General features: G+C 34.6%; 1 long non-coding RNA gene across 2 annotated transcripts; it reads left to right on the top strand.

Moving 5' to 3' along the window:
- Positions 1 to 365: 365 nt before the first annotated feature.
- On the top strand, positions 366 to 14,380 carry LOC137652095 (uncharacterized). Of its 2 annotated transcripts, XR_011046186.1 has the most exons (5): positions 366 to 483; positions 8,609 to 8,705; positions 9,536 to 9,738; positions 13,397 to 13,527; positions 14,249 to 14,380. It is a non-coding gene; the product is annotated as an uncharacterized lncRNA (long non-coding RNA). The 2 variants fall into 2 exon arrangements; XR_011046185.1 differs by lacking the exons at positions 13,397 to 13,527; positions 14,249 to 14,380 and having other exon boundaries at positions 383 to 483; positions 9,536 to 9,813.
- The last annotated feature ends 207 nt before the right edge of the window (positions 14,381 to 14,587 follow it).

The following is a 14,587-nucleotide window of genomic DNA, read 5'->3' as shown; positions in this document are numbered from 1 at the left end:
TAACTAAAAAAAACTTAAATAAAGCATTCTGTCTTCTCATTTATATATATCTTTATTCATTGACAAGTGCAAAATTCGATAAAAAGCTTTTTGATTTGTCCAACAAAAAATCAAGCAGTTTATTTGTATTTGTTTGCAAGGCTGCGTAGTTATAACTAAAATCAAATATGATTTTTTTTATGGATCAAATCATTTCAAGGTTGTTTTCTTACGAAAGAGTAAGTATTGTTCCCCATTATTGTGTCAAGGACAGGAAATTTGTTCTCGTGCTTAACAATGGTTATGAAACTGTAGTGTAGATGGCGCCACTTGTTTTACAAGGACGCTAGAGCAAATATTTGGTCTTGCCAATAATGTGTGATTTTTTTGTTTTGGCGTCCTTGATTTTTTTCCCTAAGTAGAAGTGACTTCCAACTTGAGCATCGTGTTTTCACCGTTTAGCTTTCGCAAGTGACGTGCTGCGGTTGTGTCCACAAATCAAAGGTATGTTAAATTCTCCAATTAATTGACATTTTTTCATGGTGATCAGAGACTGTGAATAAGTTTGTTTTATTGGTTTGGTGACTGCTCCATTGTTGTATTAAGAAAAATAGGCTTTTTTTTTTTCTTTTTTGGTGCGTTATTGTATTTTTTATGCATTTTTTTTTAGAATATTTGGTGATCGAAGACCGTGATAGTTTTTTTTATTGGTTTAGTGACTGCTCACTTGTATTAAAAAAAATGATAGGCCTTGTTGGTGCGTTATTGTTTTTTTATGCAATTTTTAGAATATTTGCGAATGGTACGATATTTTCCAATTTACTTATTTAAGCAGATAAATTTATAGCCATAGGGTCCCTGACTAGAGTAATCCTATCGCTTTAAAATTTATATAAACTTTCAGTTTATCGTTCTTTGGCTTGGGATTACACAACTTTAGAAGTGTTAATTTTTATTAGTTTCATAGTGAATTTGCTTCCGTGAAAGCACAATTTTGATATTCTTCGTCTATGAATTTAAGCTATTTACATCGCCAACCACAAGTGCTATTGAGGATTTACTAGAACTTTATAATTTAATCTGATGTAGGTATTGGATTAATCTTTAAGAAATCGAACGTAAGACACTGTTGATTTTCAATTGAAGTAATTTTTCTCCCGTTACGGAACTATCCGCAAATTCGCCAAACTTATTAAAAAAAAATTACAAGGTTTCGCCAATAGCCCAGTTCCCATTTGAGACGGTTTGGTTTCCCTAAAGGTTTTACTGGAATTTAGTGAAACTATATATTCAACAAACGTGTAGGCCTAGATAGTAACCGATTAGACTTTAAATCTGATTCGGTCCACATTCTTCTCGATTTCATTGGAACTTTATTAAACTAAAGATTTAGCAAACATGAGGACGGTAAATGATAGTACTAGAAATCGGATACAGTTAATTAATTTTTGCAATCTTTATCATGGGTCTTTATTTCTTCTTTATCCAGTCGGTTAGTTTTAATTTCAATGCATGGCCCTTCCGTTCAAGAACAAAAGTGAAAGTAGGCTTGGTGGTCTCACACTTTAAAGTTAATTTTAGTTTAAATGGCATTTTTTCCTTATTTGCCCAAATGCGGTTATTAGGATCTCTACCAGCGAAGTATCAAATTAGGATTGTTCTTAATGTAGACTAGGATTTTCATTAAAAAGGTATGCCTACTTTGTATGAATCTGAATTCTTGGAAAGTTCATAGTTCGGATTCATAGTTGTATTCTCAAGTGAACTTAGAAGATAGATTTACAAAGTGAAATTTAAAGCTTCTTAAATGATCCATACAGCGAAAACGCGACTTAAAGAAATTATTAAAGTAATAAAATAGTTTAATCTTTGAAAATTAACCTTATCTAAAAGTTTGATATATGTATACCTTTATCATAAAGTTCATATCACAGGCTTTTGGCAATTTGATTTGCCCGATTTGTCTTGGGCATGATAAACTATAAGTTATTAGTGAAAATGTAGTGACGACCTAGGTTTTTTATAGCAATATTTGGTTAGCAAGCTATCGGTTTTAAAGTTTTATCAATGAAAGAAGGCCAGGGCTTAAATGTCATTTTTGTATGTATAAGTGCAAATTATGGGGTATGAAGTTGAATCCTAACAAAACTCAAAGTATGATTGTAAGTAGGTCAAGGACGGTAGCTCCTCAACATCCGGATCTCAGTATTGATAATGCTTCTTTAAATATGTATGACTTTCAAAATTTTAGGTGTGATTCTCGACAGTAAATTTACTTTTGAGAAACATATAAGGTCTGTGTCTTCTTCAATTGCACAAAAAATAGGCTTATTGAGAAAGCCTTTCAAGATTTTCGGTGATCAATCTATTCTGAAGAAGTGTTTTAATTCTTTCATTCTACCTTGTTTTGAGTATTGTTCTCCTGTCTGGTCTTCAGCTGCTGATTCTCATCTTAATTTGTTGGACAGAAACTTACGGTCGATTAAATTTCTTATTCCTGATCTAGATATTAATCTCTGGCACCGTCGTTCAATTAGTTCATTATGCATGTTGCATAAGATTTTTCATAACTCTGACCATCCTTTACATTCAGTTCTCCCTGGACAATTCTGTCCTGTTCGTAATACTAGGCAGGCAGTTAATTCTAATAGCCAGGCCTTCTCCAGCACGAGACTCAATACTACGCAGTATTCTAGAAGTTTTATTCCAGCTGTTACCAAGTTGTGGAATGATCTTCCTAATCGGGTGGTTGAATCAGTAGAACTTCAAAAGTTCAAAGTTGGAGCAAATGCTTTTCTGTTGACCAGGCGGACATGAGTCTTTTTATAGTTTATTTATGACATATTTGTTTTTGATGTTGTTAATAGTTTATATATGACATGTCTGTTTTGACGTTGTTACTTATTTTAGAAGGCTTTATTGTTAATTTGTTCTCTTCATTTATTTATTTCCTTATTTCCTTTCCTCACTGGGCTACTTTTCCCTGTTGGAGCCCCTGGGCTTATAGCATCTTGCTTTTCCAACTAGGGTTGTAGCTTGGATAGTAATAATAATAATAATAATAATAATAATAAGTAACCGCGCCAGATCCCATAGAGATGCTTTTTCCAATTAGGTATTTTATTGGTTTTCAAAGATTTTTTCTAAAGTTTGCCATCAAATTTTTAAAATTTTCTTTAGTTTGAACACAATTTCAGTTTTCTCTTAAATACGAGGAATGATAAACTATAACAAACCAATATTGTTTATCAAGTGCGTCACATCAATGTAATGTACTATTTGGTTCTGTTTAAGTTTATTATTTCTGATATGATTATGCTAGAAGATCCAGTGTCATAGACGATAATTATAAAGGCCAACAGTTTTTTTGTCAAAAAAAAAAAAAAGTATTGTCACCAATCTTCTGTAAAGTGAATAACACCTCGTCAGCCGTATATTGTATATGAGTCCTATTAATTTGTGTGGAGGTTATATAATGATTATTGTAATGATTATGGTGAAAGCTGCATATATTATCAGGCAGCTAAATAGGCCACAAGCGTTAAATTTGCTCTGAAGCTTGGTATATACGTTCTTTGCTAATATTGCACAAGTGAATGAGTATTACACCATGCCAGTTATAAATTGTCAATATATCGTTAGCTTACGTTATTCATAATTTAGGGTTTAATTGTTGAAGAATGCCTAGTGCTAAAGGTCGTGCCGCAAATAAAATTCCATGTTATTGTACTCTGTGGATAAGTTCTTCCCCTCCTTGTAATCTGGTAATCCCATATTAGTAGCACATAAGGTGCCTATTTTGAAGTTAAGTGATTTTGAAGCGGATTTAGAAAATTTTGAGAATTTGGTAAAATTTTAGATGAAAAGTTTGTTTTGCCGTTATTTACCATTTTCCCAGCCGCCTTTGGGGCTATGACTGACTAAGAGCCCCCATCTGGAAACCAAGGTTCTGGCAATCTTATGTGTTCCCAGTATATTTTCCTCATCAACCTTGGGTTCCCACTAGGTGTCTCCCATTATCGGTAGATATAGATACATTTTATAAGTATCTGCCGTTAGAATGTCATTTTCGAAGAAAACTCTCATATTTCTTAGGAACATATGTTTTTTAATAGAAAATCTTGTCCTGTCCGTAATTATAATAACAGAATTCCTTGTAAAAAAAATCTTTAATGTTAGGTGTAATGAAGGGGAGAAAACTTGAAGTCAGAAATTCCACCTTGTTTTGGTTTGACCTTAGGTGTCATGTTGAATTTAATTTTTGATAATGCCGGGCCATGTACTATGCCAGAATGCTTGGGAAAACTAGATCAAAAGAGGTAAACTATGGGAATGCCACTGCTGTAGTAAGTCGTAAAGTTATAAAAACTGGTTTATAGAACAGTACAATATTAGTTAGGACATTGGAACTCCATAAATGAATAAAACTCTGCAAATACTTAATTTGAATCTCCTAAACTACTGGCGGAAACCTTAATGGAGTTAATTTTAATTAAAAAAAAAATCTCGGTACAGGCCGCAGGAACCTTCTTCCTGCAGTAGTTAAAAAAAAAGAATCGGTTATAGTTTATAAGTTGCTTGTTTAAACCGAATAAATTGGCCAATTTTTCATATTCTAAACCTGTTATTTATTTTCAATATTTGAATAATATAGCATTTATCTTAATAATGAAAGGTTAGGGTAGAAAGTGGATGATTAGTCTGATAAAGTAAAGCCACAACCACCCCCCTGTTAAGTTTGCATCCTTGATAATGCTGAAATACTAGCCCATGGGGGATAACGCTCGTAGTGAAAAATGTTCCGCTTAGTAGATCATCATAGCGAGATAGTTTAATAGCGAGAGGGGGCAGAGCAAAAAAAAAAAAATAAATAAATAAATAAATAAAAATCTCAACTAACCAAGGTGTTTATAATGCAATGAACAATATGAATGATTCCATAGAAAATGGAATGGAAAATAGTTGTCTAGAATTACTGGTAAACAAGGCTCCAGTGTTTGTACAGTTTGGTTTGTATTAGTTTTGATTACGGTAACTTTTTCATTACGATGACTTGTGACTTTCTGCAATAGTTTGGAAAAGGTAATTTAGATATCATACAATTAGACTACAGTAGTACTGTATACCATTTTAAAGTGTTTCGAACGTTATTGATGACTATACCTAAGCGTAAAGCCATAGCTTTTCAGTTATGGTAGTCGACCCATTATAAATGACTTCTGCCAGAAATAATTTTAAAAGCATTCGAAAGACCACAAAATAGTTTCTACAAAATTTATTGGACTGTTCTATGACTTTACCAGAATTACCATAATTTTTTTTTTTAATATTGACCGATTGGTCATTCCAACAAGATAGAGAATTAAATTGCCTACAAACTAGATACTCATATTTATATAAACCTATAATTAATGTAGAATTAGTAAATTTCCGAAAAACTTTGAAGCCTGTTTTCTCAAAACTTAGAGTTTTTAAGAATTTCCTATTTTCAGCAACAGATTCTTATAAATTAAACAGTAAAGTTAAGAGAATTTTTTAACATGTGGATTTGATTTTTGAAAACGCACAATATATGATAAAAAGGTTGCCATTAAAGTGATTTCTATACTTTGATATATTATATATGAAAAACAAAATATCAAACTTTTTCCATGTACTGTACAATGGTTTTCAAATGAAAGAAATCTGTTAAATAAAGAGTAAGAGTTTGAAGTAAGTTTCAATTTGGCTGAGTTGCACCCCTTAATACTGTAGGTAATTAGAAAAAACTACAATTTTCCAGCTGATGTCCTTAAAGTAAGGAAACTTGGTTAGGTAAAGAAAATGGTTATTAAAATGTTCTGCAAGTTGACGGGACAGCATGGTATTCATAATGTGAAATTTTGCGTAGTACCACATTGTGATTCACCAAATTTAAGTGGTAATTTTTAAAAAGAAAAATCTTAGATGAAAATTTTCCCGTTTAATGTGCTGTCCAACATAGTGCAACAGTTTCTCCTTAGTTACACATTTGTAATAAGTGGCCAAAATTGTCCCAGCATAGAAATAATCTGACTGATCATTCCTTGATGCAAGCAGTAATTTTAATGGCAAATTTACTGTCATTTTGACCACAGTACTATGAATAGCCAACCTATGAGCAATGGGCGAACCAGTCCTGGCGTTAAGTTTTGAACACTGATCATTCCTCGTTGCAGGCAACAATTTTAATGGCAAATTCACTGACATTTTCGCTATGAATAGCAAACAGCTTCAGAGTAATTATAAGCATAAGAGTTTGATTAAAATTTTCTGGTCACAATCCTTTAAGAATCATCAGTTTCCCATTGATAAATATTTAAGTTTTAGCTCCTTTTGATATACATTGTATTAAGCTATCTTTTTTTGCGTAGTTTCAACAAATAACTGAACATTTTTTTTGTCAACCCTTATTAATGAAGTTGCATCCCTTTAAATAGATGTAGTTTAAGAAATTGCTTTAACCTTAGTGTTTGAGGAACGATATATTGTATCTTAAAGATAAATGTGTAAATTTGTAGCATTTATGAATTGGTAATAGACAGAATTATCTTGCGTACAACTTAACGAAGTACATGCATGTCTGCCGCAGTGGAGTTGACAGCCAAGTACTTTCTGGGCATGAGAAGTAATAGTACTGTACACTGTTGCCAGGGGTAGCCTTTAGGTTAGTGGTCCCTACATCCCAGCGTAGGGGGTTCTTTCAGGATAGATCTGTTAGCCACATGGCTAAACAGTAATGTGTTAGTGCCATTACCAGTGTCCAAAGACCTATTCCAACCCTATGGGGTCACCTGGATGCGAATGCCTTCCCTGTTAAACCTGAGCCATCCATTAATGTTCATCATGCCAGGACTGGTGCTGGTGGGTCCCAGATGGCCTCAAATGGTATCTCATTTACTTAGTTACTAGTTGAGGTACAGAGAGAAATACCTTAATGGTTCGCACTCCCGTCTGCTACACTTTGAGGTACAAGAAGTGTGTAAAGTTGCTGAAATTAAAGCTGGTAATCCAGCCTCTAATCCGGGCGGAAGGCTTTTTGTGAGGCACTGAACAGATGTCAAGACTACTTATGATGGTCCTTTGCAGCTGTGTACCAGGGAAAGTGGGCAATCTGTAATGAGTTGAAGGATTATTTCTCTAGTTGGAGCACCTCTAGTGCAGATTGTAAATTTCCTACTCTGCTGAGAGAAACTCCTCACACATCAGAAACTACTGCTCAGTCTTGAGCATGGTCTCTATTGAGTCTAAACTTTTAAGTTCAAACTTTTTGAGAGTTGTCTGAGCTTCTGTGGAGCTTTGAGCTCTTTCCCATCCTGGGAGCTGACCCGTACCCATATACTACTTTTGAGAAGGCAGTCAGGGATTTTTCTAACTATAGCATTGGTAAAGTTAAATGGTCTGTCCCCAATGCCGAGAGGGCTTGAAAGAAGTCTAATTTAGTTTTTGCTTAGCTTCTGGCTAAACTCTGAAGCCTTCAGTGAACGATTCAAAGTTGGAGAAATTCTCCATCCCATTAAATGAAGCATTAGACAGTGGTCAAGAAGAGATGCTCTTGTCCCGTGAGGGATTCTGGTCCTATCTTTAGAGGATCAGTCTTTACTTATTCCCACTAGCAGGATCAAGGTGTCCAGGCAGTCATTGTGGCTTGGTGAGGCAATTCTTGACTGCAGTGTGGTTTTAGGTACCAGCTATGACCAGAGTTCAAGTAGTCTATTAAAGGCCCCACCCTAGCCTTGAAGGAATCTGAGTTAGCCAGGTGTTTAATGCTTGGGTTTGGAAACTACGAAACTCCTTCACGCCCTGTGGTTTATGCAAGTATACCCGAAAGTCTCGACACCTTGTGCTTGTTTCATTGTTGGCAGTTATAGTATTGTAGCGAGCACATCTACACAGGACAGGAAGAATTTTGTTTATGGCAATTTAAGTTTAAATGAAAGGTAGAATTCATGGCTCTTATTTCTTCTTGTGCCCCCTTTTAGGGACTGCTCATACAATTATCACAGGATCTGACTTGATGCTGGTGAAATTTATTACAAACCCATTCAGCAACATATGACAGGTATATTATTGAGCCATCTCCTTTAATAGGATCTCTCCTTTGACCACATACCTATCTTGAACAGGTCAGGCCTTATCAGCATGTTCATTCCTATGATACGCAGATAATGAGGTTGCTGGAGTAATTAGCTCCTGAATGGGATCAGGCAGATTGGGATGACAAAATTTGGTTTTGGTTCTAGGGGAACTTATAACCACCAATCACTCCATAATTTAAAAGGATAGTTCAATTATGCATAGGAACACATTTTAAAAGTAACTTTTTTCTTTTATATAAAACTTAGTCCTAAGTTAAACTTCAAACTTTAGCCCCATTGCCTAGTGTGTGAAGTCATGTGCTTTAAATATGAAGGGGCAGGGCTATTCTCTGGTGCTCACTACCCAGTTACTACCTGTGTTATTAAACAGCAGTTCTAACTTGGCTGAAGACCTGCTCCCCCATTTAAAAGATCTGTTGAATTTAAAGGATTCTGGTTTGTATAGCTAAGAAAATTCAAATTTGAATATTTGTGGAAGATAGAATTTTTCAAGCTATTTATTTCTTCTACAGGTACATCATCTTTATGAAGGAAAGTAGTTGAAGGACCCATAATGGCTGAAGTGTTTCGTATGTCTGACAGCATGGAGGATTGTAGGAGAATTTTCCGGTAATTTATTTCTTGATTTTATAAGTTAGCTACGTATGATGTATCTTAACCTTGTGTAGGTCATTGCTATAACTTAATGAATCAAGTTTAACTTGTTATATTTTAGTGCTAACTCCAACTCTAAATTTTAAAAATTTAAACTTTAAAGGTATATTTTTGTTATCATTCAACATAGTTGTATAGGTTTGATAAAAACTGATGTAAAATTTTATGTTTAATGTACAATTACATCCAATGTTTATATGTCAAGAATAACTTTCACTCACTAGAAATTAGTAATAAAACAATTTTTCAGGTTGTCAGGTATGCTACAGATCTAAATGTTTTCAGAAGTGGAATTAATAAAGCTATATAGTTTAGCTATGTTTACTAAACTAGGTGTATGAAATCTCAAGCAGTTTAGTGTAGATCCTTGTTAAACTTGACAGGGTGAGATTTTAATTTTATTTTATATATTAGTTCATATTGTTTTTAGACTGCTTTAGAATTTGAATTTGGGAATATAATACTTAATCTACAATTTAATGAATTGACTTAAAGTGCCTTTTACATGGGTATAATTCATATGTAAAAGAAGTCTCAAATAATTTTTTTACGCAGTATTGTCCGACGAGCAGACCTACCTTAGATATACCAGAGTCGAAGACTTTAGTAGGGATATTCATATTACTTTTGTATAAATTGTTGTAACTAGTTATTTTCCAGACACTCGGTTTAAAAAGTTTTAAAATGGGGCATATGTATTAAACCTATTTTTATTGGGAAATTGTGTGGATTTTAAAATTCTAATTATGCACATCACAAACTCTAACCTGTTTCCCCCTTTTCAGATCCACATTCCTGTTCAAATCCACGAGCTCACCTGCGCAGATCCTAGAATGTGGTCAAAAGGAACCCAAAGTCTTATAGGTCTTAATGGCGAGCCCAATACTCTCAGGCTAAATTAGGAAATCTTCTATCTTATTAATGGATTGTGACTAAAGTTGGTGAAAGTTGTTGCAACAGTACTTGAGGAGACTTGATTATTGAATAAGTAAGAATTTTGTACTGTACTTTAAACGCTCTTAAGATAGCAATTTAGTAAATGGTTATATAAACTTTTATAAAATTTTCTTTACCTAATATTTTGCATGGAAATACTATCAATATGTGGGTTTGGTTATGGTGGCAGTTATAAAGCTGTAATTGAAATACTAATGTAAAATCTGTCTGAATTTAGTGCAGTAACTTCTAACTAGCTAAGGTATTGAAATATTATTTTTGCTATTTAAAAATTTGCTAACTAGTGCAAAGAATAGCAATTAAACAATCTTAGACTAACTGTGAATAATGTACTAATTAGGGTACAAATATTTGTCCATGATATTTGCTCTTAAAATCATGGTAAACCTGCTTTATAGGTTTTAAGTTTGATCGCATACTGTATAGAGTAATATTTGTACCAAAGTAAGTGGACAATCTGACATTGCTTCCTAAAATGTAAACTTGATAACTAAAATTAAGTAATGCTGTGTAACAACAAAATGGACAATTTTATCTGCCCTAATAGCCTTTAAATTTGATAAATTGTGTAACAAAATATAAGGACAATATTGCTATAATTCCCACTATCTTTCTAGAAATCTTTAATTTAGGTTTGAGTGGCTTCATTAGCTTACTAGCAGATACCCAAAATATATTAACTTAAAATGAACTAGAATTATAAAGAATCTAGAGTTTTTATAAGATGAGGAAACATTTAAAATGGGAATCTTTCTCATCACACTTAATCTTACATTTGCTTTAGTTTTTTAACGTAAAGGTCAAATTATTTTATTGAAGACTTAAGAACTTTGAATTTGTAAACCATATAAAAAGGAAGAATCAAATCAATTATGAAACCAGTGATTGGAATGTAATGGAATGATTGTTACTGTTGAAATGAATTTCTTAGATTTATAGCTTCGTACTAAACTGTCTTAACCACCACTAGTGCAGTTGTGCACCACAACTTTGGCCCTCTGATAAAACCAATTTTCTTGCTGTCCCAAAACTTGTGCAATTCCAGGGTTGTCACAGTTGCACGTGGGTGCTGAATAGCTACCAGGACCAAGTGCTGGGCCATATGGCCCCTTCTATGGCTGTTGTATTCCTTAGGCCCCTAGATACCTTCTGTTCCAGCTGTCTTTGTTCTTTGTACAACCCTTCAATTATTTAAGTGCAACTTTAGGGCTTATGAATTGTGCAGGGGTGCTGAGTAGTTTATGGCCCAATACCAGGCTATATGGCCCAGACTCTTTGACTATGCCACATTCGTTAGAATCCAGGATAAGTTCATTACTTTTGTACAGTATTGGTTCCCGAGTATTTTTATTGCTATTTACCGTACTTTTCAAGTGCAGATAAACGGTTTTCCTCAAAATTGCACATGGGAGCAGAGTAGCACCTTGGCCCTGGTGCTTGGCTATGTAGCCCAGATCCTATGGATCGTCAACATTACTGAGACTCCTGGATAAATTTAAATTTTAGTTTTTTACAATATTTATCGTCCAATTTTATCCTGTTATCTTTACTGCTACCCAAGAATTCATGTATACTGTAATCGTAGGGTTCTCCTCAAGTTGCACATGGGTGCTGAATAGCTCCTTTCGGCCCAGCAGCATTCCTAAAGGCCCTTCCACACAAGTGGCAAATGCACAGCTGGCAAACACCAATTTTGCTGTATGGGTGATGATCACGAGTGTAGATGACGTCATAGACATGGAAACAGAAGGCAAACCATTGAATTACCAGTGTCCAATGTTGAGGCACTGGACAGGCGCCTGACTTATTGTCAGATGCAACTGACTGCCCTCTGCCCAGTGTCTGGCTTAAGTCATAGTCACCTTCCTGTGCCTACTGTCTGCATTGGATGATTTGATTTGCTAACACTTTCAAAGTGAAAGAATTATGGGCAAATCAGTGCCTGTCCTTCATTTGCCCCTTGTGTGGAAGGGCCTTTAGACTTTGATGAATTCACTTTTATTTTGTACAATATCTGTTAGTTTTTTTTTTTTTTTTTTTTGGGGGGGGAGCCGTCCAATGTCTTTTTCTTTTCATTATAAAATTGCATGGTTTTCCCAAGAGTTGCACATGACCTTGAATAGCTCCTAGGCCCCAGTGCTTGGCCATATGGCCCAGATTCTAAGGCACAGCAGCATACTTGAAACCTAAAGTTCCTTTATTAAGTTATTATAATTGCTCTCCAGCACCTCAACTACTATATACCTTGGTTTTCCTAATTGCATGTGGTTGCAGCTCCTTGGCCCAAGTGCTTATCCATAAAGCCCTTATTCGTGGCAAAGTAGCATTCCTTAGACTTTGGAAAACTGTTTCTTGAAACTGCAGGGTTTTCTCAGTGGCATGTTGGTGCTAAATAGCGTAGGTCCCAGAGCTTGGCCAAATGGCGCGCTAGATTTTATAGTTTGACAGCATTTCTTAGACTTCTGGATATTTACTTGATCAGTTTTGTTAGCAATTAAAAAGAAAATATTGTACACCAAAATTGCAGGGATTTCCCTGTGATACTTTGCCATTGAATAGCATCCAGACCCAAGTGGGTGGCCATATGGCTGTACAGCACTCCTCACTCCTGCTTAAATACACTTTTCAGTATTAATGTTAGCTTTTATTATTACTGCCAAACGCTATTGATTTTCAATTATACAACTGCAAGGTTGTCTTTCACTAGTGCTGAATAGCTACTAGGCCCCAGTGCTTGGTCATGTGGCTTAGATGAATGCAATTTTTCAGTTTTGTAAAATGTTATGATTTTCTTGATTTATTGGTGTCAAACACTCCAACCTTTTCATTGCACAACAGGGTTTTTACCAGCATCATGGGGGTGCCAAATAGCTCCTATGCCCCATTCCTTGACCAACTGGCCTAGTTATAGCAGCATTTGTTAAATTCCTGGATAACATAACTTCAGTATTTTGGAATTTTTATTTTTAGTCCAAACAAAAAATTTCACATGTAAAACTGCAGTTTTCCCATTGTTGGCAGTAAGTTCCGAGTGGCACTTAATCAACAGCATAGCCATTTGGCTCAGAATTACTCTTCTAGATAGTCACTTTTAAGTCTTTTACTGTACCTCCATCGCAATCAACTTTGATTGGTGACAAACCCATCATTTTTAAATTGTGCAATTGCAGGTTATTAACAGTTGGCCCATAGGTGCTAAATAGCTAATAGGCCCCTGAACTTGAGGGTACACTTGGGCACACTATTCTCTTATCTCTTCCCCTCAACTTTTTTTTTTTCCAAGTTTATTATAGTTGGTGTGGAAGATTTACTTTATTTCCTTGTTAACTTAACTCTCTGGCTATTTTTCCCTGTTACAGCCCTTGGGCTTATAGAACACTCCTTTTTCAACGAGGGTTGTAGCTTGGCAATAATAATTTTTTTCAAAAATATTAAGTTATATGATCGTAGAAATTGATAGTTAATGGAATTGGTTACTGATTTTATGGGTATTTTCATAGAGAATAACATTGGTAGAATAACAATTGAGTTTTTAACATAACTTACTTATTAAATGGAGGAATTTATTAGCCCTAGTAATCTATTCGTACGTGATACAACTGCTTTGCACATCAAAGAAGTTCTGGATGCCTGAAATATACTTAACAGTATTAACCTGTCCGTTTTTATAATTGATACTGTTTTTACAGGTGCTGTCAGCAAATCGGAACGTCCATAGCCTCGAGTTGAATGAATGAAAAGCTAGAAAATTGTCCATTCAGTGTGCCAGAATTTACATTGATGGATTGATCAGAATAATGAGCTTTTATGAAAAATTATGGTAAGTTTTCCTATCTCAATTTGAGTAACAAGAATGGTATAGAACAGGCATGGGAAACCTGCTTCTCCCCCCCCCCCCCCCTGTCCCCATATTTAAAAGGCTACTGAAATTTTGAATTTTATTTAACAGTAAGGCTTAGGAAATAATTTCACTTAAAAATTTTCATAGTAAAACAAATTTCATAGCAAAACAAAATTGCAGCAATTACAAAATGACATTTTGGGCAGCTTAAGTTTCTTGCATATATGCATTATTAGACCATGTGGCCCCCATTTAATGAAATTGCCTGTGTCTGGTCTAGAGCGATATTAAATGTACCTAATTTGGTTGTTAAAGTAACAGTATAAGTCTGATATTTAGGCCATTTGTAAGTATACTTGAATGTAGGCTTTGTTTTATAGCTTTTACATTTTTTTTATCATGGTTCCAATGTATTGTCATTTACTTTATTAGCTTTGGAGAGTTGAAAATTAATTTTAAGTAGGTTTCACTTAGGATATGTTATCAGTTTTTTTTTTTTTTTTTATTAATGGGCTCTAAGTTGTACAGGTAAATTGCAGTACAGGTGAATTGCAGTAACATTAATGAGTAGGGGTAGAAAATAGTAAGTTTGGAAGTTTTCAGTTTATTCATATCTAGCTATCCAAGTAACAAAGCTTATTAAATAGTACCACTGTTTTATTGTAAATGCGTTAATTAAGTCTATACAATTTATTTGCAGATTGATGGAAAAGGATAGAGATGGACTTCTAGAAGAGAAGCATGCAGACAAAGGACTAGTAGCAACTGCAGTATAAGAAAGGGGACCAATTAACATTCTTAATGTTTAGTCTCCAGCACCAGCAGCCGATTATACCGGCGGCAGCAGTACACGCATACTTGTCAGTACAAAATGGTTGACAGACATCTTCAGTAGCAGAAGAAAGGGGAGAAAACAAATAGCAGAAGAAAGTGGAGAAAACAAAAAAACTAAGGATATAGAAGAGAAAAGAGAACTTATGAAGATAATTTAGAAAATTATCAAGAAACATCAAGATACGACGTGGAAGACAACGAATAT

Source organism: Palaemon carinicauda, chromosome 13 (genome assembly GCF_036898095.1).
Source record: "Palaemon carinicauda isolate YSFRI2023 chromosome 13, ASM3689809v2, whole genome shotgun sequence".
NCBI lineage: Eukaryota > Metazoa > Arthropoda > Malacostraca > Decapoda > Palaemonidae > Palaemon > Palaemon carinicauda.
The sequence above is the reverse complement of the archived record's forward strand: the minus strand, read 5'-3'. Positions and strand labels throughout refer to the sequence as shown.